General features: G+C 43.3%; 1 pseudogene; it reads left to right on the forward strand.

Annotated features, from left to right (window-relative positions):
- The window catches only part of LOC141109806 (uncharacterized), a 31,156-nt pseudogene extending 9,582 nt beyond the window's left edge, over window positions 1–21,574 (forward strand).
- The last annotated feature ends 6,354 nt before the right edge of the window (window positions 21,575–27,928 follow it).

A 27,928-nucleotide genomic window follows, 5' to 3' on the forward strand; every position in this document is an offset into this window, starting at 1 on the left:
TATGGAGGCTGCGGTAAAATTTGATTCTAGTTTCCTTGCAAGAAGTTTGCGTTCCCTTTTAAATAATGCAATTTGTCTCTGTAGAACACCACGCAAACAGGTTTGTGAGCTTCCCATAATGTTATCGGGGAAATGTCTGGACTAGTGTTGATTGATACGTATTCCTTTATAGCTTGTTCAACAATCATATGATATGATGGGTGTTTGAGCATTATGTCCGGTAGGTACCAAGTTGGGTCATGCGCGTTATGGTCTGACCAAGGAATTGGAATTATATCTGACGCAATGATCTCTGGTACTATTCCTATTGTAAGACAAATATGGTCTATTCTGGTAAAGGATTGATGAAGATGTGAAAAATAAGTGAATTTCTTTTTTATCGGATTACTTTCTCTCCAAGAATCTACCAGATTGTATTTGGAAAGAAGTTGGGAGAAAGGTAATTTAGAGGCCATTCTGGATGGGATAAAAGGTGATTTATCGAGAAATGGGAGGAGGACCTGGTAAGAATAACCGCACATAATCACGTTCCCATTTTGTGCGTATTAATCACTTGTAGTAAGTGTGAGAGGAAAGGGGTAGGTTGTTTATTGGGAGCATAGTAGGAAATCACTGTGACTGCTGTATCCATTATGTAACCCATGAGTATTGGGTATCGACCTTCTGGGTCTTTAATTTCTGATGATAAAGTAAATGGTGCAGACCGGTGAAATGCAATTAGAGTTCCCCTTTGTTTGGTACTGGCTGATGCCGTAAAAATTTGTAGATATAAAGGGGGACATATATTTAGGTGTGGAATTATTGGTGAAGTGTGTTTCTTGTAGGCACACAACGTGGGCCTTTCTGTTATGGAAAGTACGGAATGCTTTGGTCCTTTTCTGAGGAACATTTATGCCCTGAACATTCAGGGATAGGATATTCAATGGTGCCATGGTAACAGATTAAATAGGTTTGACTTACTTTTTATTATACTGTACAACGCTGACTGCGCGGATCAACCTGTGTGGACTGAAGGAATGAAAATGTAGAAAAGAATCCAGTGGAGTCTGGAGTGAAGAATAAACAAAAAACATATAAGGTTAGATGGTACATTTTATGTAAGTAATCGCAAGTTGCCCGTGAAAAAGAATATATATCTCTATCAGGGGAAAAAAATGCCTTTGTCAGACTCCCACATATTATGGGTGGAAGAATGAGGAAGGCTAATGGGGGTACACGGATCTTCCGCTTACAGGAGAGAAGTGCTATAATAAAAAGCATCAAAAGGATGCCTCAATAATTGGAGTGCAGGATATCTAATATTTGTAGAATTAGTTGTTCCAGGGTGATTGCATATTGTTAATATCACCTTAGGTTGAATAATTCAGTCAAAGAAGTACCGTCTAGAACCTTGGTATGGATAGTGATTATTTTTAGAATATTTGGGAGTTGGAGTAAACTATTATATATTTCAAGCATATATACCTGCATAAATATGGTAATTCATAAATTTGAGATTATGTTTTGAAACAGATTGGATCAAAAGAATTAAAAAGTAAAGGAAGTACCATATTTATTGGCGTATAACACGTGCCGACGTATAACACGCACCCCAAGTTTAGGAGGGAATTTTAAGGAAAAAAACTTTTTAGGGAAAAAAACTTACATTTAAATGCCCATCAATGCAGCCTTATCAGTGTCCATCTGCAGCCTTGCACAACGTCCATCTGCATGCTTGTCCAGTGTCATTTGCAGCCTTGTCAGTGTCATTTGCAGCTTTTGCAGCCTTGCCAGTGTCATTTTCAGCCTTATCAGTCTCCAGCTGCAGCCTTGCAAGTGTCCATCTGCAGCCTTGTCAGTGACATTTGCAGCCTTGCCCAGGCTGCAGTTAAACTGCAGTCACTTGTCAGTGTCACTGCAGTTTGAAAATGGCGCCGCCAGCGCCAAGATACACAGAGCCGGTCCTCGGCTCTTCTCAAGTCTTCTCGTAGTCCTGCCCAGTCCCGCCCTATGATGGACATAACACAGGTCCAATGGTGGGTCTGGGCGTGACTGTGAGCGGAGCCTAGCGCCGCCCATATACATACATAGCCGAGTGTACTCGGCTAGCTCCACTCACAGTCACGCCCAGTCCCTGTGTTATGTCCATCATAGGGCGGGACTGGCCGAGTACACTTGGCTATGTATGTATATCGACAGCCGGCTCTCGCTCCGCTCACAATCAGCGGGGGGGATTGGCGGGGATCGGCGTATAACACGCACCCAGATTTTTCCCTGATTTTAAGGGGAAAAAAGTGCGTGTTATACGCCCATAAATACGGTAAAGAGGTAATAATATACTTATTTTGTGAAAAAAACTCCTGTTACTTTTGGATCAGTTTCTGCACGTTTGCAGCTGAAAGTAATTCATCTGTTGTTATAGATAAAATTAAACTAAGTGAGTATGTTGAAGAGATACTAGAATTTACGTTGTCAGTCCATGGAGTCTTCTTGGTCCATGGATGCAGGGGCATAACGGCTTCTCTTGTGAGAATGATGATTTCCATTATGTTCTGAAATTTGCCTATTGATATTTCCTAGGTTTAGACCATGGGCAGTAATATTTTAAGGTATTATCTGCCTCATTCACTGGCTCAACGAAAAAAAAAAAAAACGGACCCTCCCATCCTAACTCTTAGGCAGCCAATACATAATACATTGTTTTTCATTTAACCAGCCGGTTGAAAAAAAAAAAAAAGACTTGATTTCCTCATCCACACACCATCAGAATACACTGATCAGCATTGCAGGCTATATTCTGCAGAGCTGATCGAGCGGGAAAATCTAACAGGGGAATTGTACAGAATCTTTTATTCGGTTGAACTCTGTACAAACACAGTGCCCATGCATGGGTCAAAATTCAAATTTCGATCCATGTATGTAGGGCCGCTGACTGAGGGGACCACCAACCCTCCTGTAGGGGGCCCGGCCACACAGGGGGCTCGGACAGCAGGAGAATTGGTGGAGCAGAGAACGAAGAATGACTATCTCTCACCCAGCAACTCAAAGCCAGTTTCTCCCCGTCTCCTTCCTGCCAGCTTTCAGCTACTAGATGAGAGACACAGAGGGCCTGGATTTAGGGGGTGCTGGGGTGGTTTCAGTTCTGCCCCCATGGCTGTCGACCGCTGAGCTCCTTCCCCCCGCCCGCACTCACAGCCAGATCAAGGAGATGGCAGCCTGAAGGCTGGAGCGGTGAGAGATAAAGAGCCAGGAGGAAGTGTGCTGTGTTCTGCTCTGCCCTCCTGTCAGAAGAGTGCTGGTCGGTCTTTACAGTACAGGAAACTGGATCGCTCTTACTGTAGATCGCATTGCACTGTACACACACATTTCCTCCACGGGCTGCTCACCTCCCAGCAGCAGCAAATGTGGATAGGGGGCGGTGTGTGTGTACATTGCAATCTACAGTAAGAGCGATCCAGTCTCCTGTACTGTATAGACCAGCGCTCTACTGACAGGAGGGGAGAGCAGAACACAGCGCACCTCCTCCTGGCTGTTAGTGGCTTCCCCCTGTAAGTTGGGAAGGGGGATATGTGTGAGCAGGAAGAATAGAGGGGGGTATGTGCTAGGAGGAGGGTTTGGGGGGTGGGCAGGTTGAACCAGGAGAGGAGATATCTGTGCCAGGAGAGGGGATGTTTGTGTTTGGAGGGGGGGGGATTAGTGCTGGGGGGTTTGGGTAGGGAGGAAGATTTTGTGCTGGGAAGGGTAATTTATAGGGGGTTGTACTCGGAGGTGGGGTTTGTGGAAATTTGTCCTAGGAGGGGGATTGAAGAAAGAAGATTTTTGCTGGGAGGGGAGATGGGGAGATTTTGTGCCAGGAGGGAGTGGGGGAAATTGGGCTAATAGGAAGGATTTGTGCTGGCAGGGGGAATTTGAGGGGAGAAGATTTGTGCTAGGATAGAAAGTTTGAGAAGAAAGAGGATATGTGCTAGGCGGTTTACTTTTTGGGGTGAGGGAGAATTGTGCGTTTTGAAATTTTTGCATGGGGGGCCCATCCGGTATGCTGTAGGGGCCTCGTGATTTAGAACAGCAGCTCTGCATGTATGGCCAGCTTAAGGGGTTCCTATTTGTAAGTAAGTCTTGAAGTGAACAAGCACTTAATGTTTGAAAATCCTACGAGGACAAAGGACACCACAAGACACCTACTATTTTCTTTGTTGACCAGCAAACCTTCCTCTCTGCTTCTCTCTGCATTAGTCTCACCTTTTTACTGGTGCCAGTGTTTCCCTTGTCGAACAAGACTGCCCATATTGGCCATTCAAGCAGTCTTTTCAGGGTTCAGCCTTAAAGTCAGTAGGCCAATAATTGGTCAACCAAATATCGATTTAACCTACAGTAAATTCAGTGAATCGGGTATATTGATGACATCTCCATCAGGCCTAAATGCACAAAGCTTTATGTCTTTCCATAAAAATTAGAACCCCCAGACAGAGGTAGAATAAATACTGGCCCGTGGCATCTGCTCCCTACATGTCTAATGGTTCTACCATGAGAATGCAGAGTTAGCAAGAGGCCAAGAATGGGAAGAAAAATGGCTTGAGGGGTGAGGAAATCATGGAGGCTCTCAAGTGGCTTTCCTGCCATCAAGAAACTGAGGATGGAAGCTCTAATTTGTTTTTAGAAATGCAACTCAGTGTGACTTATGTCTATAGCAGCATTAACAAGACTTTTGATGATGCTATGAAACTGAGGTGACCCTAGCCAATTTTTGCTTGTATTACTTATACTAGTTCCCTTATCAATAATTGAATTTGTTTTTAGAAAATGGTTTACAGAATACCAAGCATTTTAATAGACAAGGGGAGTGGACAGGAGGACAATGATAGAACAGCTTCTGTTTTTGGAAGCCACAGCTCTCATAGTCAGCGCTCCAGAAGTATAGCAAGAACTGTATTATCCAGCCTGTATGAAAGTGCAAATCTTAAAGAAATGACAGTGATACTTAACTCCTTTGCACCCAAGGGTAAAATAAATCGAAATGCCTAAGCACAATTTTTAAACGTTGATATGTGTTAGTAAAACCGTACATATCACCACAACTTTTTGGGGATCTAGGTGGAATCTTATTATAATTTGTAAGCATGGTGTAGTGTGGTGGGATGGAAATAATAAATGAGGTGTGGTCTAAACTAAATATTGGGCGTGGCTTAATGGGGTGTGGTTAGAGCCTGAGATGAAAGAGGGATGGAGGGAGAAAGAAAGGGAGAAAGAAAGAAAGAACGAACGAACGAAAGAAAGAAAGAAAGATAAAGAGATAGGGAGGGAAGAAGGAGAGAGAAGGAAGGAAAGAAAGAAGGTAGATAAAGCAGATAAAGATACTCCAAACACCTGGTGTTGGCGCTTCAATCATCACAGCACCATGATTGTTATGGTGTCAGGATGATTGAAGCGCATTATTTATATTATTACATTGTAATATAAAATTAAATAGTTAAAATGACCATAATGCAGAATCAGTGGGAGCCTGAGTGTGTCACCTGCCACCAGATGTAGCTTGTCACCCCAGATACAGCATGTCATCACAGATACAGCGCACTTGTCACCACGGATACAGCTTGTCACTTGCCACCACGGATACAACGTGTCACCACGAATACAGCTTGTCACTTCACCATGGATGCAGCATGTCACCACAGATACATTGTGTCACCACAGATACAGCTTGTCACCACAAATACAGTGCACTTGTCATCACAGATGCAGCGCACTTCTCACCACAAATACAACTTGTCACCAAGACACAGCGCACTTGTTAACACAGATACAGCACACTTTGTCACCACAGATGCAGCTAGTCCATGCTACTCTGTATCAGTGATTCGGTCTCTGCGCCATTTACAGAAGACCAGCTCTCATGGAGGCCGAAGGGAAGAAAAAAAGGCGAAGCTTGGGTGGCAAAGAAAGCGGTTGCCAATAGAAGCGAAGCAACCACCTGGGCTCCGCCTCTTGTTTCTTTCTCACAAGAGCTGGTCTTCTGTAAAATGGCAGCAGAGACAATTTTCCAGTGCCGGCTCTGGACCTCTAACGGCGGCTCTGGCAAAAAAATTGGGCAAGCGCCATTTCCCGGGACACGGTAAGACCGGGACAAGGGTCTAATACTGGGAATGTCCCGGGAAATTCGGGACTGTTGGCAACTATGATAGACACACTTCTAAACCTTGTGGACAGCCTTACCAGAGGAGTTGAAGCTTTTATAGTTGCAAAGGGTGGGCCAACTCAATATTGATCCCTACGGACTAAGACTGGGATGCCATTAAAGTTCATGTGCGTGTAAAGGCAGGCGTCCCAATACTTTATGTAATATAATGTATCTCACATTTGATACAAATATAAAGCATTTTAAACTGTGACTAAATTTATGTCTGCAGATATTTCCAAGGCTCGTACTTATATTTACATTTACAGTGGATGTGTCCCACCGGAGCAATGTGGTATAATGGGAAGTTACAGCTCCGGAGTGGAAACGACATGGTTAGCTACCGCCTGCTGCGAAACTGACAATTGTATCCCGGATGTACCTGCAAGTAAGTATCTATAATAATTGGTAATGCTTTTTTTTGTAAAAACTCGGCAGGGAAACATGAGGCTACCATTGCTTTTGTTTTATAATAACTTTAATCTTAATCCTAAAGCTAAACATAATGCCTCAAACACGCACACAACCAGCAGGACTAATTACCATCAATTGGTTCATCTCTTATGATTGTCAGCTCCAGTGACCACATTGCAATATTTTTCCTGAAATACCTCAAAGAGGATACGGCATTATGGCCACTAGATGGAGCTGACGATCCTAGGAAATATACATCTTAGATAAATTATAGTGATTGATAACAATGCTTGTGCAAAGGCTTCATATTCACAATTTTTTTATTTTTAATAAATAAACTGAATATTCCGGGAGAGAAGAATAAGGCTACTGTATCTGACCCTTTGATTTGTAGTGACCTTAACCATTTGCCCTCCGGAAGATTTACCCCCCCCGATACCGAACTGCGTTATTTTAACTGACAATTGCGTGGTCGTGCGACGTTGTACCCAAACAAAATGTAATTATTTTTTTCCCACAAATAGAGCTTTCTTTTGGTGGTATTTGATCACCTCTGCGGTTTTTATATTTTGTGCTATAGACAAAAAAATACCAAAAATTTTGAAATAAAAAAATTTATATATGTAGCAATAACTCTCAGTGGAGCTGCTGGTTTATAGCGGGCTTGTTACCTTCACTCTCAATACCTCTCTTTCACCGACACCGGGTCTAGGGTTCCGTTGAGTTTACCTCCAGACGATATAAGCACCAAACACTTGAGTAGGTTTTCCAATGCTTTAATAAACGAACAAGGGATGTAGCAGGAAAGAGGTAGAAGGAAAGCTGTAGGGAAGCTCAAATACCTTTCCTTAGTATTCTTTGGAACATTTCTCTAGGATTGATCACTTGAAATTAAAAGCGCTCCCCTCATGGGATTCAATCTTTGCTCGCCTGGATAGACCTCTCTCACTTTTCTAGCAGCCAGTACGTAGCACGAACTAAAGTCTCTGCCACAGACTTGTTTGAAGGAAACCCGTACGATCCTCTGCCACAGGATGTATTGATTTGTAGTGAATTTGTCAGACGCAGCACTTGAACCTTTAAGCCAACCCGGCAGTACTGTACTGTAAGATTACTTCGGAATGCGTCCTCCAACCGAGTCACCAGGTCCCTCTCCAGACCAGCACTCTGCATGATCCTTCCATGACGGGTCCTCCCCTGGGATCTTCTCGGTTGTCAAGCTTATTCACTCAGGATAGACAGCTCAGGCTGTGCTGCTGTGGTAGGCCCCAGACAGGCTTCTGGGCCCACCCACACACCACAGTGATGTGGGCCTCCAGAACGGAGGACCACAAGGTGGTACTCTTAGTGCATACCTGTCGGCCAGGAGGGCCAGCAGGTGGCTGAAAACGAACCCTAGAACATGGCGTTTGTCCCATAAATACCCTCTCCCAGAATGCAACTCGGAGGACCACCTCCACCGAGTTATCTCCGGGACAGAGGAGCACTCATCCGCTTCAACAGGTTGCTTTTCCAACACCAGCCGATGGTGACAACGACACCCACCGGTGCAATGTGGAACTACACGCAACGTCAGCCAAGCTGGAACAGAGGCAAACCTAACTTCTGCTAATAAGCGACCCACTAAATTTACCTATCAGCGGTAGATTAAAATCTACCAGTGCTACATATATATATTTTTTCAGTTCTGCTATAAAACATCCAATTAAAAAAATGAAAAAATGAATTTCTTCATCAGTGTAGGCCAATATGTATTCTGCTACATATTTTTGGTAAAAAAAATTTCCAATAAGCGAAACAGTTATAGCGTGACGTCTATAAACTATGGGTAATTTTTTTTTTACTAGTAATGGCAGTGATCAGCAACTTATAGTGGGCTTGCAATATTATGGAAGACAGTCGGGACACTAACTGACACTTTTTGGGGACCAGTGAAACTAATACAGTGATCAGTGCTAAAAAAATATGCACTGTCACTGTACTAATGACACTGCCTGGGAGGGGGTTGAACATCAGGGGCAATCAAAGGGCTAACTGTGTGCCTAGCCAACGTTTGTGCACTATGGGGGAGGTGCTTTTACTAGGGCAAGGCATTGATCCATGTCCCTGCTTTGCAGGAACACAGGATCAATGCCTTCCCTACAGACAGAACGGCGATCTGCCTTGTTTACATAGGCAGATTGCCATTCTTGCTCTCAGCCTAATGATCGGCGGGTGTCGGTGGACATAGAGTCCACGGTACCCGAAGCTCAGCTCCCGGTGTGTTTAATCACAGCAGCAGAGGGTTGCTGCTCATGCGTTGGCGCTTATGCATGCCCCAGACCCGTAAAGTGTTGGATCATGCACTAGGAACGTGATCCGGCACAGAGTGACCGCCCTGCTGCAGTAGAAGAGTGGTGGGCGGTCTGTAAGTGGTTAAAGTGGTTGTAACCCCTCACATATACCCAGTGAAGTGACTGGCCTCAGGTGATACACAGAGATGAAACACATCCTCCTACATAAGTTGTACCCATAGATATGCGCAGTCTATTGCATTAGGGTGTGCACCCCAAAACTCAAACTCGTTATCACCATCTGCTTTTTGACATCATCTTGAGAGATACACCGGTCCAGGGTTCATCTCAAAGACCTCAAGACCCCACCACCCAAGCCCGTTTGACCCAACCAGACGTATGTCTTTTTGGGTCCAATTGATCTGGTAAGCCTTCTCATTATCGGTGGTGGTGTTCTCCTCACGCCAGATTTCACGCATTTATTGATATATTCCACACACAAAGTCACGCAATATTTATGGACCATTACTCTATATGAACTATATGGATATTTTTGTCCAATTTATATCTAGAGATTTGTTGGCTTCCGGACTGTATCATTTTCATTTTTATATTGGACATCTAGGGTTGTTTTAGCGCTACACTTATTTTGTTTACTCCTTTATATGCACATATCCTACTGGCTGTGTTAGCTGCTTACTTCCCCCCTTTTTAGGGCAGCGCAGAATTATTTGTTATATTTATTTCACAGCAACAAAAGTGATCAGATTTTTTTTTTGTTTAAAAGTAACAGTGTGAAAATAAAAAAAAAACATTAAATACATAAGAGAAAAAAAAATGTTTTAAATTGCCCTTGTCCCCGCGTGCTCGGGCACCAAAGTACCTAAGTTGCGCACGAAAATTTAAACAGTGTTCAAATCACACGTGAGGTATCGTCGCAATCATAAGAGGGAGAGCAATAATTCTAGCAAAAGATCCCCAATGTAATGCTAAACTGGTAACCATTACAAATTTTTAAACCATCGCCTATGGAGAGTTTTAAGTAACGTAGTTTGTCACTCTTCCACGAGTGTGCGCAGTTTTAAACCGGAACATGTTAGGTATCTATTTACTCGTCATAACATCATCTTTCACAACATAGAAACAAATTGGGCTCACTTTACTGTTTATCAGAGTCGCACAATCGCTGGGTGTGTTAGTAGAGGTGTTATATAAATCCTGTATAACAATAATAATATATAGTGAGATGAGGAGATGTATACATCCGGTATGTAATGTGATGTCAGAGTCGCACAGTCGCATAGCTCTCAACTGTCCCTGATTTGGAACAAAGTCCCTCTGTCCCTCTTTCCTCCTCATTTGTCCCTCATTTTAGCCTGATCTATATATAGTTTTATATAAAATGCACTTTTTATCTTTCAAAAAGTGTTTATAATTGCTAAACCTGTTTCGTTTTTTTTTTAATTCGGAGAAGTGTGTTTTTTCCAAAAAGATTGCGTTTGAAAGGCCCTGCGCAAATACTGTGTGACATAAAATATTATATAACAACCACTATTTTATTCTCCAGAATCTTTGCTAATATATATATATATATATATATATATATATATATATATATATATATATATATATATATATATATATATATATATATAAAATGTTTGGGGGTTCTGAGTAATTTTCAAGCAAAAAATACTGATTTTAACTTGTAAACAACAAATGTCAGAAATAGGCCTGGTCCTTCAAGGGATAGTTCAACTTTACCACAAAAGTGCCTATGCAGATAAGGGGTATCTGTAGATAAAAATAAACTGTGCAGATCTGACTAAAGATCATTAATATCCTTGCTATAGGAGTAGGCCATTTACATACCTTAAGAAACCTGATTGGAATACTCCTAGAACATTGCTAAGGACTCCCAGGACGTTGCTAACATAGTTGCCAACTGTACCGAATTTCCTGGGACATTCCCGGTATTTAGACCTTTGTCCCGTTCTATCCATTTCCTGGGAAATCAGCGTTTTCTTTTTTTTGCCACTGCTAGAGGTCCGAGGCTGGCACTGAATTGTTTCCGCCGGCCGCCATTTTACAAAAGACCAGCTACGATGAGGAAGAAACAAGAGGGTTCTCTTCGGCCTCCACAAGCTGTCTTCTGTAAATGGCGCGGAGACCAAATCACCAGAGCGTCGCCTCTGGTGATTTGGCCTCTGATGTACTCCGCTGGGGACACATGATGTAAGGAGGGACTCCGCTGGGGGGCACATGATATAAGGAGGGACTCCGCTGGGGGGGCATCTGATGTAAGGAGGGACTCCGCTGGCTGGGGACTCCTGATGTAAGGAGGGACTCCGCTGGCTGGAGACTCCTGATGTAAGGAGGGACTCCGCTGGCTGGAGACTCCTGATGTAAGGAGGGACTCCGCTGGCTGGAGACTCCTGATGTAAGGAGGGACTCCGCTGGCTGGAGACTCCTGATGTAAGGAGGGACTCCGCTGGCTGGAGACTCCTGATGTAAGGAGGGACTCTGCTGGCAATGCCTAATAAGGAGGGACACTGCTGGGAATGCCTGATGTTAAGGGTGGGACTCTACTGGGTTGACTCTGCTGGGAATGTCTAATGTAAGGAGGGACTCTACTAGGGGCACCTGATGTAAGAAAGGGACTCCGCTAGGGGCATCTGATGTAAGGAGCGACTCCGCTGGGGACACTAGATGTAAGGAGGGAGTCTGCTGGGAATGCCTGATGTAAGAAGTGACTCTGCTGGGGGCACCTGATGAAAGGAGGGACTTTGCTGGGAATGCCTGGTGTAAGAAGGGACTCTGCTAGGGGGCACCTGATGTAAGGAGGGACACTGCTGGGAATGCCTGTTGTAAGGAGGGACTTTACTGGGGGCACCTGATGTAAGGAGGGACTCCACTGGGGACACCTGTTGTAAGGAAGGAGTCTGCTGGGAATGCCTGATGTAAGAAGGGACTTTGCTGGGGGGCACCTGATGAAAGGAGGGACTTCTCTCAGGACACCTGATGTAAGGAGGGACTCTGATGAGGACACTTGATAGCATCTGGTGGCAGGTGACACACTCAGGGCTCCCACTGATTTTGAATTATGGTGAGTTGAATGATTTTATTTTATATTACAATGTACTACTAGAAATAATGTGCTTCAATCATCCTGACACCATAACAACCATGGTGCCGGGATGATTGAAGCGCCAACACCAGGTTTGTGGAGTATCTTTATCTGCTAATTGTTAAACTTTCTGGAATACACATATTTCTGTTGTGGTATAGTATCTGGGCCTGCTGTCCCTCCATCCCTCTTTCTTTCCTTCCCTCCATATTTCTTTCTTTCTTTCTCCCTCCATCCGTTGTTCATCTCAGACTCAAACCACACACCCCTTTGAGCCACGCCCCCTTTAAGCCACGGCCAATATTTTGTTTAAACCACGCCCATTTTTCACCACAACGCACTTCGCATTTTTCTTCCCCCACTATGACACGCCTAGAAATGAATGTCCCACCCCCTAATTATAATAAGACTCTGCCTACAGACAAAAAAGTGTCCCTATATATTTTTTGACAATGTTGGCAACTATGTGTTAAGTGAGGCCTAGTCATCACTGCTCACCCCCACCATCACAGGGAGGGGTGAGCTCTCAAATGCTGAACTCAGAGCTACTGCATCAGGGGAGAGAAAGAGCCACATGGGGAGGTTTGAATCAGAGAAAGAGCTCACTCCTGTGATGGTGAAGGTGAGCAGTGACGACTAGGCCTCACTTAGCAACATCCTGGGAGCATTCCAGTCAGGCTTCATAAAGTATATAAATGGCCTACATCTATAGCAAGGGTCTTAGTTATCTATAGTCAGAGCTGCACAACGTCACTTCCGGTTTACTCGGCTGCCAATGGCGGCGATTTTTTAAAAATTACAGTATTCCAAAACGACAATTTTGTTTACATCCCTTGTGACAGCAATAAAAGTGATCAGATTTTTTTTTTCTTTTAAAAGGGACAGTGTTCAATAAAAGAAAAAAAAAGAAAATAAATAAGAAAAAAAAAATGTAAAGCTCCCCCGTCCCCGCGAGCTTGCGCACCAAAGAAAACGCATACGTAAGTCACGTGTTCAAATCACACATGTAAAGTATCGCCGCGATCGTTAGAGCGAAAGCAATAATTCTAGCAAAAGACCTGTAACTCTAAACAGGTAACCGTTAAAAAATCTTAAACGTCGCCTATGGAGATTTTAAAGTAGCGTAGTTTGTCGCCATTCCACAAGTGGGTGCAATTTTAAAGCATAATATGTTTATTTACTCGGCGTAACATCATCTTTCACAATATGCAAAAACATTGGGCTAACTTTACTGTTTTCTTTAAGGTAAGTTATGTGGTCAGAGACCTGTGTTAAAGCTTAAAGAAAATATGGCACCAACATCCCGTTTAGATGAAAACAGAACATATAGGAGATATGGGACTTTCAAGGTGCAAAATATACAAAGCGACAAAATGTAAAAGGAAAATATTTACAAATTTTAATAAACAAACTACATCAATAAAAACAATACATTCAGTATACTCATAGCCATAAATGTGTGCAAGGCATCCTATAAATGACAATGGTTTACTGTAGTCACGTTCAGGTTTTCTACATGTTTCGCCGTATGGCTTCTTCAGGAAAGATCATGAAGGTTCTTTGGGTATCGAAACCTATAATTCGACAGCTTTAGTTGTGCAATGAAAACAGAAAAAAATACTAATTAATACAACAAATATCAAAAAATTTATTCTATATAGATCTATGGCTGCATTTATAAGGGAAGTGAGAGACATTCCCTATAACAAAAACCAAAGGGCCCTACCTCCTGTTATGAGTCTAGAGGCCCAAACAAAATTGAGTTAAGATGAAAAAATGGAATCTGACAAAGTACCGCAACCACTGTCCAGACACTCGCGAGTAATGCCAAGTCAACTGTAGGGAGGGGTGAGTGATAATATAGTGTCAACCAGTTAATATAGATATCCTGCCAATAAACATATATAGTTTATATTAGTACACCATAACACATTATGGAATAACATAATAATTATTTGGGCCAGGATATATTAATAGTGAAAACTCACTTAAAGAAATTTATCTGGGAGTATGTTGCTACTATGCTGGAAGCCTCTACCATCCAAAGGAAAACAGGGATTGCATCATAAGGAGGCTCACCCAAGGGAAGTTACTATATATGAAAAAAAGAGGTGGACCTAATGTAGCATTAATGACACAGAACATTCACTTAGAGCTGAACATCCACATTGCCAAAGTATACTTGCCTCAGTATTGGGAAAAAAGAAAAAAAGCCCATCCATCTATTGGGGCACAAGTTCCCCCCCCAAAACCAAGAAGAAACAGCAAAAAATGGTCTGAACCTCACTCATTAAACGATGCCTGTATATATAAAAAAATATCCCTTACTAATATCTGTTACCAATATTTGTTTCAAGAGACAAAGTATAGTGCTCCATCCTCACCAATACCTGTTTTCCTGTGTTGTTAAACGTGAGGCTTCCCGTGATCCCAACAATATGACCACTGCCATGTGGGTCCTTAAATACCTCTCCCCGTTGCATCAGAACATGACGCAGGGTGTCGCGCCGTGATGATGCACCGCGGACACAAAAGAGAGGGAGTGGCCATCCAGCACGACATTCCCTGATGTCCTGCGCCCGCATGCGCACCGAGGCACATGCGTCATGTCTGAACAGCGTCCGGAGGGATACGCCCACTTGGGGTGGAGAGCATATGGTGTCCCACCGAGCGTGTCAGGAGCCATGTCCCGATTCCCCCAGACACCTGGGACCAATTGTCCACACAGCAAAGGTCCTCCCCTCACACCGGGTGTAAATAGGAGGCCTGGGATGAGACACTTATACGTACACCCTTGGGCGTCCGTACAGGGACCCAATAGCAAATCAGCAAGAGAAAGGCATGGATGTGGCAATGCCGGAAAAACAACAAATAAAAGAAAACAAAATAACACAACCCAAGACCACATAACAAAATAAAGTAAAAAAAACACAAATTCAGGGCTATAAATGTACAGTATCTCACAAAAGTGAGTACACCCCTCACATTTTTGTAAATATTTTATTCTATCTTTTCATGTGACAACACTGAAGAAATGACACTTTGCTACAATGTAAAGTAGTGAGTGTACAGCTTGTATAACAGTGTAAATTTGCTGTCCCCTCAAAATAACTCAACACACAGCCATTAATGTCTAAACCACTGGCAACAAAAGTGAGTACACCCCTAAGTGAAAATGTCCAAATTGGGCCCAAAGTGTCAATATTTTGTGTGGCCACCATTATTTTCCAGCACTGCCTTCACCCTCTTGGGCATGGAGTTCATCAGAGCTTCACAGGTTGCCACTGGAGTCCTTTTCCCCTCCTCCATGATGACATCACAGAGCTGGTGGATGTTAGAGACCTTGTGCTCCTCCACCTTCCATTTGAGGATGCCCCACAGAGGCTCAATAGGGTTTAGGTCTGGAGACATGCTTGGCCAGTCCATCACCTTTACCCTCAGCTTCTTTAGCAAGCCAGTGGGCATCTTGGAGGTGTGTTTGGGGTCGTTATCATGCTGGAATACTGCCCTGCAGCCCAGTCACCAAATTTAACACACCTGCTCCCCATTCACACCTGCGACCTTGTAACACTAATGAGTCACATGACACCGGGAAGGGAAAATGGCTAATTGGGCCCAATTTGGACATTTTCACTTAGGGGTGTACTCACTTTTGTTGCCAGCAGTTTAGACATTAATGGCTGTGTGTTGAGTTATTTTGAGAGGACAGCAAATTTACACTGTTATACAAGCTGTACACTCACTACTTTACATTGTAGCAAAGTGTCATTTCTTCAGTGTTGTCACATGAAAAGATAGAATAAAATATTTACAAAAGTGTGAGGGGTGTACTCGCTATTGTGAGATACTGTAAATATCAAAGGGCAATTCATATCTCACCAAACGTAAAACTGCAGACATGTACAATCATTAACAGTGCAATACATAAAAAGCAAGACATTCAGTCCAGTCATTTCAGTTTATATTGACAATTAACAGTTAATGTTATAGATAAACCATAAGCACCAAAAATGTGCTTGCTTCCGTACAGTAGTAGTGTGGCACCGATTATATTTGTGATGATGACACCTAAATGGAACGTCAACAACCCCACTGGGAAAGTATACAATGTTGGAATAGAGCAATGGGGGACATGAGAAGAACCCAGACAACTGGCCATCTGTATTCACCATTGTCTACAGAAAGGGTTTATAACTAATTTAACCCTGGATAGCGAGTCGCTTGTAGAAGATAAATCCACCTGTTTTCAGGTTGTAATAGTTTCCTGTCTATATTAACACCCTGTTCATGACGGGGGATGTGTTCAAGACTAAAGATGTCAAATTGAATTTAGGTTGAAGTTATGGTATAGGCCTACATGTCTGCTGATAGGGGTTTCCGTTTTATGCTTAGTAATTAGGGAAACATGATCCCTAATTCTACAGAATAGGTGTCGCTTGGTCTTCCCTATGTAAAATGCTCCACAACAACACTTCATTATGTAGACAGCTCCTATTGATTGTAATTAAGACAGGTGGTCCTATATCTTGGGGTCCATACGGTGTTATTGGGGAGAGTGACACATTTTGCATTCAAAATGAAAAAAAGTTACACTTCCCACAGGGATATGTGCCAGGCATTTTACTCTTAACACTGTCTCTAATTTTATGGTTACCAAAGTACCCCTCAACGATTTTGCTCTCTTATATGTTATTTCGGGATAGGGTTTAATAAATTTCATGATTTTCTAGTAAATACCAAAACTTTTTATAGACATTACGTACCTTATTATGTTGTCTGCTATTTTTAGTGATAATCCTTGTAGATGTGGTTTGCATATTCTTACGAGATTCATAGAGCGAGTGTCTATTCTGTATTTTAACCCTATTATTAAGGCCTTCTTAAGGCATGTTTTACTAAAGCCCCTCAACAGGATGCTTTCCCGCAATAAGTCGGCCTCCCTGAGAAAGTCTTCATACTGGGTACAATTTAGTTTAATTCTAAGGAACTGGCTATAGGGGATGCTCTTAATCAGTTGTTCTGGGTGGGAGCTGCTGGCATGCAGCATGCTATTGCCAGCAGGCGGTTTCCTATATAGTGTTGAACAAAGGATACCCGCTTCATTCATAAAGATTTCCACATCGAGGAATGTAATCCCTTGTTGATCAAATGTAAAAGTAAATTTGAGATTGTAAAGGTTTTGTTGCAAACTATTCAAAAATTCAATCGGATCGTTTTTTGATCCTGCCCATACCATGAAAACGTCATCAATATAATGATGCCAAGACAAAATCTTCGCTATTTCAAAGGTTTTTGATTCATCTGCAAATAAATCATGTTCCCACCCCCCCAGGTACAGGTTGGCGCAGGAGAGGGCAAACTTAGCCCCCATAGCCACACCCTGTACCTGGAGGTAGTGGGAACCCTTGAAAACAAAAACATTATGTGTAAGAACGAAGGTCAACATTTCCTCAACAAAGTCATTATATTTCCATGAATCCAAATCTCGCTCATCTATGAATTCTTGCACCACTTGAACCCCACGTGTATGTGTCATCGAATTATACAAAGCCTCAATGTCTATGGCCACTAACCAAGCCCCTTGTGGGACCTGTAAGCCATCTATAATTTTTAAAAGTTCAATTGCTCAAATTACTGTCTTCTTATTTTTTATTTCAAAAAAGTTGCGTTTGAAAGACCACTGCCATATACCGCGTGGCATAAAATATTGCAATGACCGCCATGGTATTCTCTAGGGTCTTTGCTAAAAAAAAAAATATATGTGTTTTTTTCCTAGCAAAAAATACTGATTTTAAAGCGGGATTCCGTCCTAAAAAGAAAAGAAATTTTAAAGTCAGCAGCTTCTAACACTGTAGCTGCTGACTTTAAATAAATACTTACCTGTCCTGGGTGCCCGCGATGTCAGCCGCCTGAGGCCGACCCGTCCCTCGGCTCTCGGGTCCCGGCACCGCCATCCTAGGAAAGGGAAACAGGCAGTGGAGCCTTGCGAACAGCGCGGCGCTCCGTTCTGTGAATGGCCCCGTGGTGTTCTGGGAACACACACAGTTCCCAGAAGACAACAGGGCCGCTCCCCGAGGAGAAGAACTCACCGTGGAATAGGAAGAAGCAGATTAGGAAGACTGCCTAGCAACAAGGGTTTAGGTAAGTTTTTTTTTTTTTTTTTTTTCAAATTTTTAAAAAATTTTTTTTAGGATTTTTGGTGATTTTTTTTTTCAGGGTGGCCCTCCACTTTAACTTGTAAACAACATGTGTCAGAAATAGACTTTCTTCCAGAAGTGGTTAAAGCGGTGTTCTGCCCCCTCTACAAAAAATGTAAAGTAAGCAGCTACACATACTGTAGCTGCTGACTTTTAATATTAGGACGCTTACCTGTCCAGCGTTCCCGCGATGTCAGCACCCCAGCCAATTTTCGGATCGGCTGTCAGGTGCTGCCGCCGCTATTCCTCATAAGGGAAACTGGCAGTGAAGCCTTTAGGCTTCACAGCCGGGTCCCTACTGCACGCATGCGCGAAGCGTGCTGCACTTTCTAATTGGCCCAGTGGCGAGGGGGAAGGAGGAGGGGGGCCGAACTTCCGAGGGTACCGTCTCTGGAAGTGGGGACGGGGGACCTGTCGAAAACAGGTACTGTTCCCCCCCCCGAAAGGTGCCAAATGTGGCACCGGAAGGGGGGGACAGATAAGCGGAAGTTCCACTTTTTGAGTGAAACTTCGCTTTAAGGCCACATTCACACCTGATCGTAGCTTTTTCAGGCAGAAAGTCACACGTTTTTCCCGCGATTTTGCCGCGTTTTTGCCGTGATTTTGTATAGGTCAAAAGATCACCAGTAAAAAGCAGAAAAACGCCTGAATCTGCCTAAAAAAAAAAAAATTCCAGAACTTTTTTGAGCTTCAGGCGCTTTGGAGCTTCTGGCTTCAGGCGTTTTGGAGTGGAGATGTGAACCATCTCCATAGAGAATAATTGATTTTTTCCCCTCCAGCGTTTTGTAGCTTCAGGCTTCAAGCTACAAAATGCTCCAGGTGTGAATGGGGCCTAAGGAAAAAACATTATTACACACAGAAGAGCTATATAACTTCATTGTTTTATTTTATAGCGATAAGGACCAGCTCTGAGCCCAGTGGAGTAACATGTCCAGCATGCGCTTCTCGTGAAACTTTTGCTTGTGAACCTGATGGAATAATGGCGTGTCGAGGGGACGAGACCAACTGTGCTTTGAAAACCACAAAATTCCAAGGTAACATTCTTAGGGGATCCGCCTACAAGTATTCTAAATATGTATCTTTTTTTGGGGGGGATATTGTGATGCCCATCCACCTATAGGCCGGGTGGGAACAGGTTAAAGCTGAACTCCAGGCAGATATAAAAAAAAATACACAACGTGACCCTCTTGTCTTTTATTGTATTGTAACTGTATCATCGCCCTTTATAAGAAAGAAAGAAAAAAGAGGAGTTGCACTAATAATAACTATATAAAAAATTAACATGGTGAACCTAAATACCAAAATAAATGAAGAAAAGAAGTAATTTCATAGTGAGCAAAAAACACCAGAAATTAGAAAAGTGAAAATCTGTGAATCGCTCTTCAAAGTAAATGAATCATTTTTCAGAGTCTTCTCAAGGTGTCAGTGACTCACAAACACAGCCAATCCCTCCACCACATTTCAAGCTTACAATAAAGCAAGAGGTGTAGTAGTGCTTGTGGCTAATTGCCCAGCCCGAGCCTTGATTACCGGTAGTGGTGGCTGGTGGTAATTTTTTTGGGGTGGGGCGGCAAACAGTATAAACACCAAGACCCCCCCCCCCCCGGTGGCCAGTTGTTCTGCCAGTCGGCGGGTCTACTGCACTTACCCTATCTGTGCATCGCTTTTCTTGGGCTTCACCGGCGGTTTCCCTTGCTCGCCGGCGACGTCAGCTTTCCCTTCCCCTGCTCTCCATGGGCATCGGCGGCTTCTGTTTCCTCCCTCCTCCTCGGTGGCCAATTGGGACTCTTCTCTTTTTGGGCAATCAGAAAACGGGTTTCAGACCTGTTTTTTCCCCACAAATAGAGTTTTCTTTTGGTGGTATTTGATCACCTTTTATTTTTTGCTCTATAAACAAAAAAAAGAGCGACAATTTTGAAAAATAAACAATATTTTTTACTTTTTGCTATAATAAATGTCTCGTAAATTTAAAAAAAAAAAATTTTCTTCATCAGTGTAGGCCAATATATATTCTTCTACATATTTTTGGTAAAAAATATTGATAGGTTTTTAGGTTAGGTTTTCGTATATTGATTGGTTTGCACAAACGTTAGCATCTGCAACTATGGGAAATATTTATGGCATTTTCATTATTTTTATTTTTTTTTACTAGTAATGGCGGTGATCTGCGATTTATAGCGGTACTGCGACATTGCGACGGACAGATCGGAGACTTTTTACACTTTTTTGGGACCATTGGCATTTATACAGCGATCAGTGCTATAAAAATGCACTGATTACTACTGTATGTAAATGTCACTGGTGGGGAAGGGGTTAACACTAGGGGGGCGATCAAGGGGTTAAATGTGTGTTCCCTCAGCATGTTCTGACTGTGTGGGGATGGGAGTGACTAGGAGAGGAGCCATATCGTTTTTCCTACTTAGTAGGAACAAAGGATATGGCTCCTCACCTCTGACAGCACAGGGATTCATGTGACCTGGGCTCAGAGGAATTAGGGAAAATAATGCTAAGTATCAGACTGAGAAAATCCTGTGGCAGAAAAAGAAAAAAAGTGATAGGATTTCAGGTAAAAGTGATTTGGGTGGCTCTATACCCACCACCCCCTCCCCTGCTGGCACGGGTGGTGGTTCTAAGGCTCTCCCATTCCTCCTCAATTCCCCCTGTAACTAGTGATATGTATTATGCCACTTACATGTTCAAAGCTCTCTTGTCTCGGCTGCTGTAGCCAGCATAGCAGCTAATCACGCATGATCTGTGCTTGATTAGCTGCAGTGGAGGGCACTGCCCAATGCTATCATATAGCATCACATTGAGGCTTTTAGCCCCCTTGTGATAAAAAACATGTAAAATATGTGTCAAATAAATTAATTACAATAAAATAAATAAAAAATATTACAGTAAAAATCAAAAGCGGGAGCTGCTGGCATTAACATTTTACATTAACAATATGATGATTGGTTGCTAGGACTGCCCAGCGTCCTAGCAACCAATCACCTGCTGGTTAACTCGAAAGATTAACTGAGGCAGCTTCTATCCTTCCTCCAGTACCGTGCTGCCTCCTACTCTCCGCTCTGCAGTGAAGAAGAGAGAGGAGGAGTCTGGGGGAAAGGCCAACAAACCAGGGCCCCCCATGTTCACCACCTACCCGCCGGCTACCTGCAGTCACTGTGTAGATTGCAACCGCCTGCCTGCTTAGAGACCCCACCCCCTCCTCCGCCTTAACATATTGCTTATAATCTGGAGTTGGAGTGGTTTGCTGATCAGAAATATTCATTTTTTTATTTATTTTTACAGCATACTATGATGACACATATATGGAATACTACTGGTATTATGGAACAGCAGCTTTTGACGGCACGGGTAAAATACCATTCTGGAATCAGAAGATTTCCAATCGGGGTTGCGCCACTGATAACATTTGTGACATTGGTCCACAATCTCTTGGTAAATATACTCTACAAGAGACGGCTACATACACATGTACAGGTGGTACTGAACAGACTTCCAGCTACCCCACTACTCTGATCCTTTGTTGTATTGCTCAGATTTTACTCTATCTGATTATATTTTAGGAATGATATGAATCATAAAAAAAAAAAAAAAATCAAAATAAGATCTTGATTTCAGCACAGCGATATGTACTCTATAAGGAAATTGAATAATTTTTGTTCAGTTACTTTTCTAACTTGTATACCTCTGCCAGACAGCACACCCAGAAAGGTGAAACCCACTTCCTCTGTCAAACAAGGCAGTGATGTCACACTCCCCCCCTAGCAAGCTGATTGGACAATGAAGGAGCAGAAGCACACAGGTCATCAACTCTCCTCCTGTCAACAGGTTCCCTTTTTGTTCATGTGCATGCGGAAGAGCCTACTGGCTCCCAGTGCTGCACCACCCCCTTTCCAGTCTGAGTATTGCTGGGAATGTTAGGAGTAGACAGAGTGCGGTTCGTTTCGTTCCCCAATTTATATTCGGACAAATTTTTCGTTATTCTGAGATTTTGGATATATCTGATTCCCCGAATTACTAATTTTACCGAATGCTCCGAATAACGTAACGAAATTCACCTGAATTTCAGAAATTCGGACTGAAATTCAAATTGAATTTTACATCGAATTCCAGTTGAATTCTAACTACACATGTTGCTGAAATCAAAGACTACTTCTCCCACTAACAACAATGATAAGGGAATATTCCTGCCAATGACACCAATGATGGGGCACCATTGCTGCTCATCACACCAATGATGGGGCACTATTCCTGCCAAGGACAACAGTGATGGGTCACTATTCCTCCCACTGACACCAATGATGGAGCGCCATTTATCCCACTGACACCAATGATGGGGTACTATTCCTTCCACTGACACCAATGATGGGGAACTATTCCTGCCACTGACACCAATGATGGGGAACCATTCCTGCCACTGACACCAATGATGGGGAACCATTCCTGCCACTGACACCAATGATGGGGCACTATTCCTGCCCATGACACCAATGATGGGGCACTATTCCTGCCAAGGACACCAGTGATGGGTCACTATTCCTCCCACTGACACCAATGATGGAGCGCCATTTATCCCACTGACACCAATGATGGGGAACTATTCCTGCCACTGACACCAATGATGGGGAACCATTCCTGCCACTGACACCAATGTTGGAGCACTATTCCTCCCACTGACACCAATGATGGGGTACCATTCCTCCCACTGACACCAATGATGGAGCGCCATTTATCCCACTGACACCAATGATGGGGCACTATTCCTGCCACTGACACCAATGGTGGGGCACTATTTCTGCCACTGACACAAATGATGGAGCATTATTCCTCCCACTGCCACCAATGATGGGGCACTATTCCTCCCACTGACACCAATGATGGGGCACTACTCCTGCCACTGACACCAATGATGGGGCACTACTCCTGCCACTGACACCAATGATGGGGCACTATTCCTGCCACTGACACCAATGAAGGGGCACTGTTCTTCCCACTGGCACCAGTGATGGGGCACTATTCCCCCCACCAACACCAATGATAAAGCACTGTTCCTCCCCCTAATACCAAAGATGGAGCATTGTTTACCCCCACTGATTTTAGGACATTTTATGCTTCTGCTGGCCACACTCCGGCCTCCCCAAAGTCTGAATATCAGTAAACATGGCCCTTTGTTCAGAAAGTTTGGAGACGACCAAACTTCCAGATGACCTGGCTGGAAGTTCTCCCCCTCCCTCCCACAGTCATCTGGGAAACAACACAGATCCCAGAAGACTGCGGGATCATTCACAATGCAAAGTGTGGCTCACACATGTGCAATGGGCAGCTGGCTATGAAGCCGCAAGCTTTCACACCCAAATGCCAACAGTTAAGATGCCGGCGCCGGTGACCCGAAAGGCCTGGTATGTTTTTCACTTTTTTATTGCTGGCAATGTTTTTTTTTTTTAATTTAGCTGTCAGCAGGGAAGCCCATTGACAGTTGATGATTCATCGGTTGTTAAGGACGCCGCGGCCGGCATATGAGCTAGTAGATGTTGGTGACAGAGCTTTGGACTGGAGATGTAACACAACTGGACAGCACCACAATGGGAACCAGCAGAGGTTAAAGGAGCTGCAGATCGAGGAGGGTGGAGTCAATGAGCGATCCCAGTGAGCAGGTGACAGGAACACACATAGGTGGCCGGAGCTGATTCTACATGTGTCCAGAGCTGGCGCTCGGTAATAATGTGGAGTCAAAGTAGACAGTGGCAAGGGTCAGCAATTAGTGGTCAGCGAGGTACAGAATGAAAGGTCGAATAAGAGTGGTGGATGAAGCTAAGGTCAGGAACTGGCAAGCAGTGGTACAGAGCAGAATCCGAGATCAGGTCAGGGGAGAGCAGGGTTAGTAACAAGAATCAGATGTACTAGTCAGAACACAGAGCGTAAGCTGTTGATTAGTAGACATGTGCATTCATTTTGGTCCGAATGCATTTTCGTCCGAATTTCGGGTATTTTCGTTATCGTTTTAATAAACGATAACGAACGCGCAGAATCCGAAAACCAAAAGATCCGACATAAACAAATGCTTTATTTTCATTTTCCCTGCGACAACAGTTCGATATAGATAGGAGATTCAACATGGCGCTGAAAATAGTGATCTGTGTCCATCGAACATGTGGTCGAATGTGCCTAACCTTAGCTCAATTAGGCAAAGATTATTCTACATAGAGAGAAAAGATTCGACATAGAGAGAAAAGATTCAACATTATAGAGACAATCGCAAAAAAGGTCGAACGTGCCTAACCTAACTCTATTAGTCCAAGATTATTCGACATAGAGAGAAAAGATTCCACATGAAGATTCGACGAAGCAGTCGCCGCGAGCGGACATTTATGGTCAAATGCTCCGCCCATAGGCTATAGAAGAATTCCAATGTTGGTTGACTAGTAATAATAATTAATAAATATAATTATTACTAGTGTCATACAACATTAGAATTCTACTTGTAGCTTGTAGGTGGAACATTCAACAGGAAATGTACAGTTGCGGCGTCGTACAGTTTAGCTGCTCCGTCCAATCTTCTTAGAACATTCGGCAGACACCATAAGCCTTCAATGACAGATTCGACCTTAAAGTGGTGTTCCGGCCAAAATTATACTTTTTAAATAAAATACCCCATAATACACAAGCTTAATGTATTCTAGTAAAGTTAGTCTGTAAACTAAGGTCTGTTTTGTTAGTTTATAGCAGTAGTTTGTTATTTTATAAACTTACAGCAGGCCGTGGCCATCTTAAGTGTGGGCATCTGAAGCCAGACTGTATTTCTTCCTGGATCTCATCCTTGCAGATCTCGCACATGCTCAGTGCAGCACAAGCAGTGTAATAGGTTTCAGGTCAGGTTCCATAGCAACGGCAGTGTCAGAGGAAGTTGCCGCCCCTTCCCAGAAGGCATTGCAAACAGGAAATAATGCGATGGGCCACGGCGAGGGAGGAGGAAGTGGAAAATGAATACAGCAGATATACAGTAGGTGCTGAGAAAAAAATTTAAAAATATCCAATTGGTTTACAGTGCACAGTTTAGTGAGGGATGCTGAAGAGTTGTAAAAGTGGGTGGAACTCCACTTTAATTATTTTGGATTTTCGGACGAATGCATTTTTTAACGAAACAAAATAAATATAAAAGAATTTCGGGAGTAACTAAATAAATGTATTTTTCGGACGAAAACGAAATTCCGAAACGAAATATTTCAGCATGCACATGTCTAATGATTAGTCAGCGGTGATACCGAGTTACTGCGTCTGGTGTTAATACTGACATTGGAACATCCACGCATATGGACACATGCACCTCTGCGCAAGCCTAGCCATGATCCTATGTGCAGAGCCTTGCGCATGTTTCTGAGCCAGCTGGCTAACAAGAATTCCCTGACACATACTGTCAATATGACAGCCTTCCACTCTGTGTCAGATACTATGTGCGCTCCTGATAAAGTACGGAGAACGGCTATCATTGAAACAGTGAAACTTTGTTGATTACACAAGGAGAGCCGCAATGAATTGCTTATGTTTAGATTTGAAGGAAAAGACCTTGGACCTGACCACGGACATCCTGAAGGTCTACCTATTGTTGTGCAAAATCATGTCACATTTTAGGCAATTTCAACCAGCTTCAGGATATCTATTCTAATCCTGGTTTTGCTACCTAGTGTATCATATACTTGTGGTAGTTACCAGGGGACTGACTTCAGTATTTTAGTAGTTAGGCTCATCAACTGCAACTGCCCTGTCCAGTAAAAGTGTTCTTTACTAGGTTAGGATGAGGGAACCAAGACTCACCAATAGTGATTATTGTACAGACCCGGGTACAGAGAGGAGAAGGAACGATTAGCAAAAGACCCCATGGATGTAGGGGAAAGGGGTTAGGAGTGGTTTTATCCTCCTCCGGCTCGAGGCAGATATTTCCAGCAACTAATCAGGTTGTTAGCTGGGAATATTCGGTCGTTGTCGTAAAATGGTGCCAGCAAGACCAAATTTTTATAAATTTAGAAGTTATCTCCTTGGCTGAATGAACAAGCTCCTCCATCTCAGCAATCTTATTTATGCGGTTGATCCAGTTCATTATCTTAGGAGGGTTGGGTGATCTCCAACAGGCAGGAATACACATCTTAGACGCATTTACTGGGGATATGTTTTTAATGTAGCTTTGAGGGTTAAAATACCAAAAATATTTTAAATGGCAGGCCTTAAAGATGTACATGGTGTTACAGAATAGTACAATTTTTATGGACAGCATAGGCTGGCAGCATCCCAATCTGATTAATTTTAGTGTTTTGAATTACTGTTATCATCAAGCAGTAAAAAGTTGGCTTTGACTGGTGGAAGTAGCAACAGATCTAAAAGCCATAGGAAGGTGTCTTCTTAGCAAAATACAGTAAAGCTGGTATAGCTTGGTCAAAATTGGCAGGGGCACAACAGTTTGATGGTATAGTTTGTGCTTTCCTGCCCGTGGTTGCAGGAAAGAAAATCGCATCATGTATGGCCTGCCCGAGACGATTCCTCCACTTTTTGTTTTATGAATGGCCTAGATCCATCTGATAAGAATCACTATCAACCTGCAATTGAAGAAAACAGAACATCAAGTTCAGTGCATCCATCTCATTTTGTTTTATTCAGGAAAAAGTGACCGTGTCAATGCAAAGAGCCCCTCCAGCACACTTATATTCACGTTGCCAATTAACACTCCTGTGTAAATGAATGGGGGGCCTCAGTGCGCTTCCTATTCATTCATCTCCAGTACAGCTGAGGGTTCAGAGAAAGGGACTGATGAATCTATGTCCTCGGTCACTTTCTTGTGTCAAATGTGAGGCATCAGGGGTCTTTTTAGAGTTCATTCCCATGTGCTTTGCTCTATGAAGCATTTGGAATGCTCTTCAGAGAGCATTTAACCTCAAACTAAGACACCGCACTTGCAGAGCGGCACTATTCAATGCTGCAAAGCATAGCATCAAAATCATGCTTTTTAGCAAAAATATAATTTGATATTTGGGGAAGGGGGGAGGGGGGGCCTGTTAGACAGGCTGTAAGGGGACCCATGATTTCTAGCAGCAGCCCTAACAGTGAGACCTGTCCTATGGGAAGTTTTGGAAGTTTTGGGTGTCCCTGTTCCTCCTAGTACACTCACCATGATGGATGGCAGGACCCAGCTTACCCAGCTTACCTAAGAGAGGACATGTCCGCTGACATCCGATCCGCCCCGATCTGTTCCGCAAAATCCTAAGACGGATGTCCTATTTTCCATCCGTCTGGCAGATCAGATGAAAACGGACAGGCGGTTTGTAATCATCCGATCCCCCCATAGAGGAGAGCGGTCTCTCTGACAGGTCCGTCCCTGCACAGTGTGCAGAGACGGACTTGTCATCCGCCGGCTCAGCGGGGATCAACAGAGTGATCCCCGCTGAGCAAGCGGATGAGTAAAAACGGACAGCTCCATGTGAAAGGGGCCTTACCCAAACTGACACAGGTGTCTTTACAAAGCACAAACAATACCATTGCTGATGCAAATTTAACCACTTAAGCCCCGGATCATTTGACTGGCCAAAGAACAGACCACTTTTTGCGATTCGGCACTGTGTCACTTTAACTGACAATTGCGCGGTTGTGCGATGATGCACCAAAACAAAATTGACGTCCTTTTTTTCCCACAAATAGAGCTTTCTTTTGGTGGTATTTGATCACCTCTGCAGTTTTTATTTTTTGCACTATAAACAAAAAAAGAGCGACG

This window comes from Aquarana catesbeiana, linkage group LG10 (genome assembly GCF_042186555.1).
Source record: "Aquarana catesbeiana isolate 2022-GZ linkage group LG10, ASM4218655v1, whole genome shotgun sequence".
NCBI classification, from domain to species: Eukaryota; Metazoa; Chordata; class Amphibia; order Anura; family Ranidae; genus Aquarana; species Aquarana catesbeiana.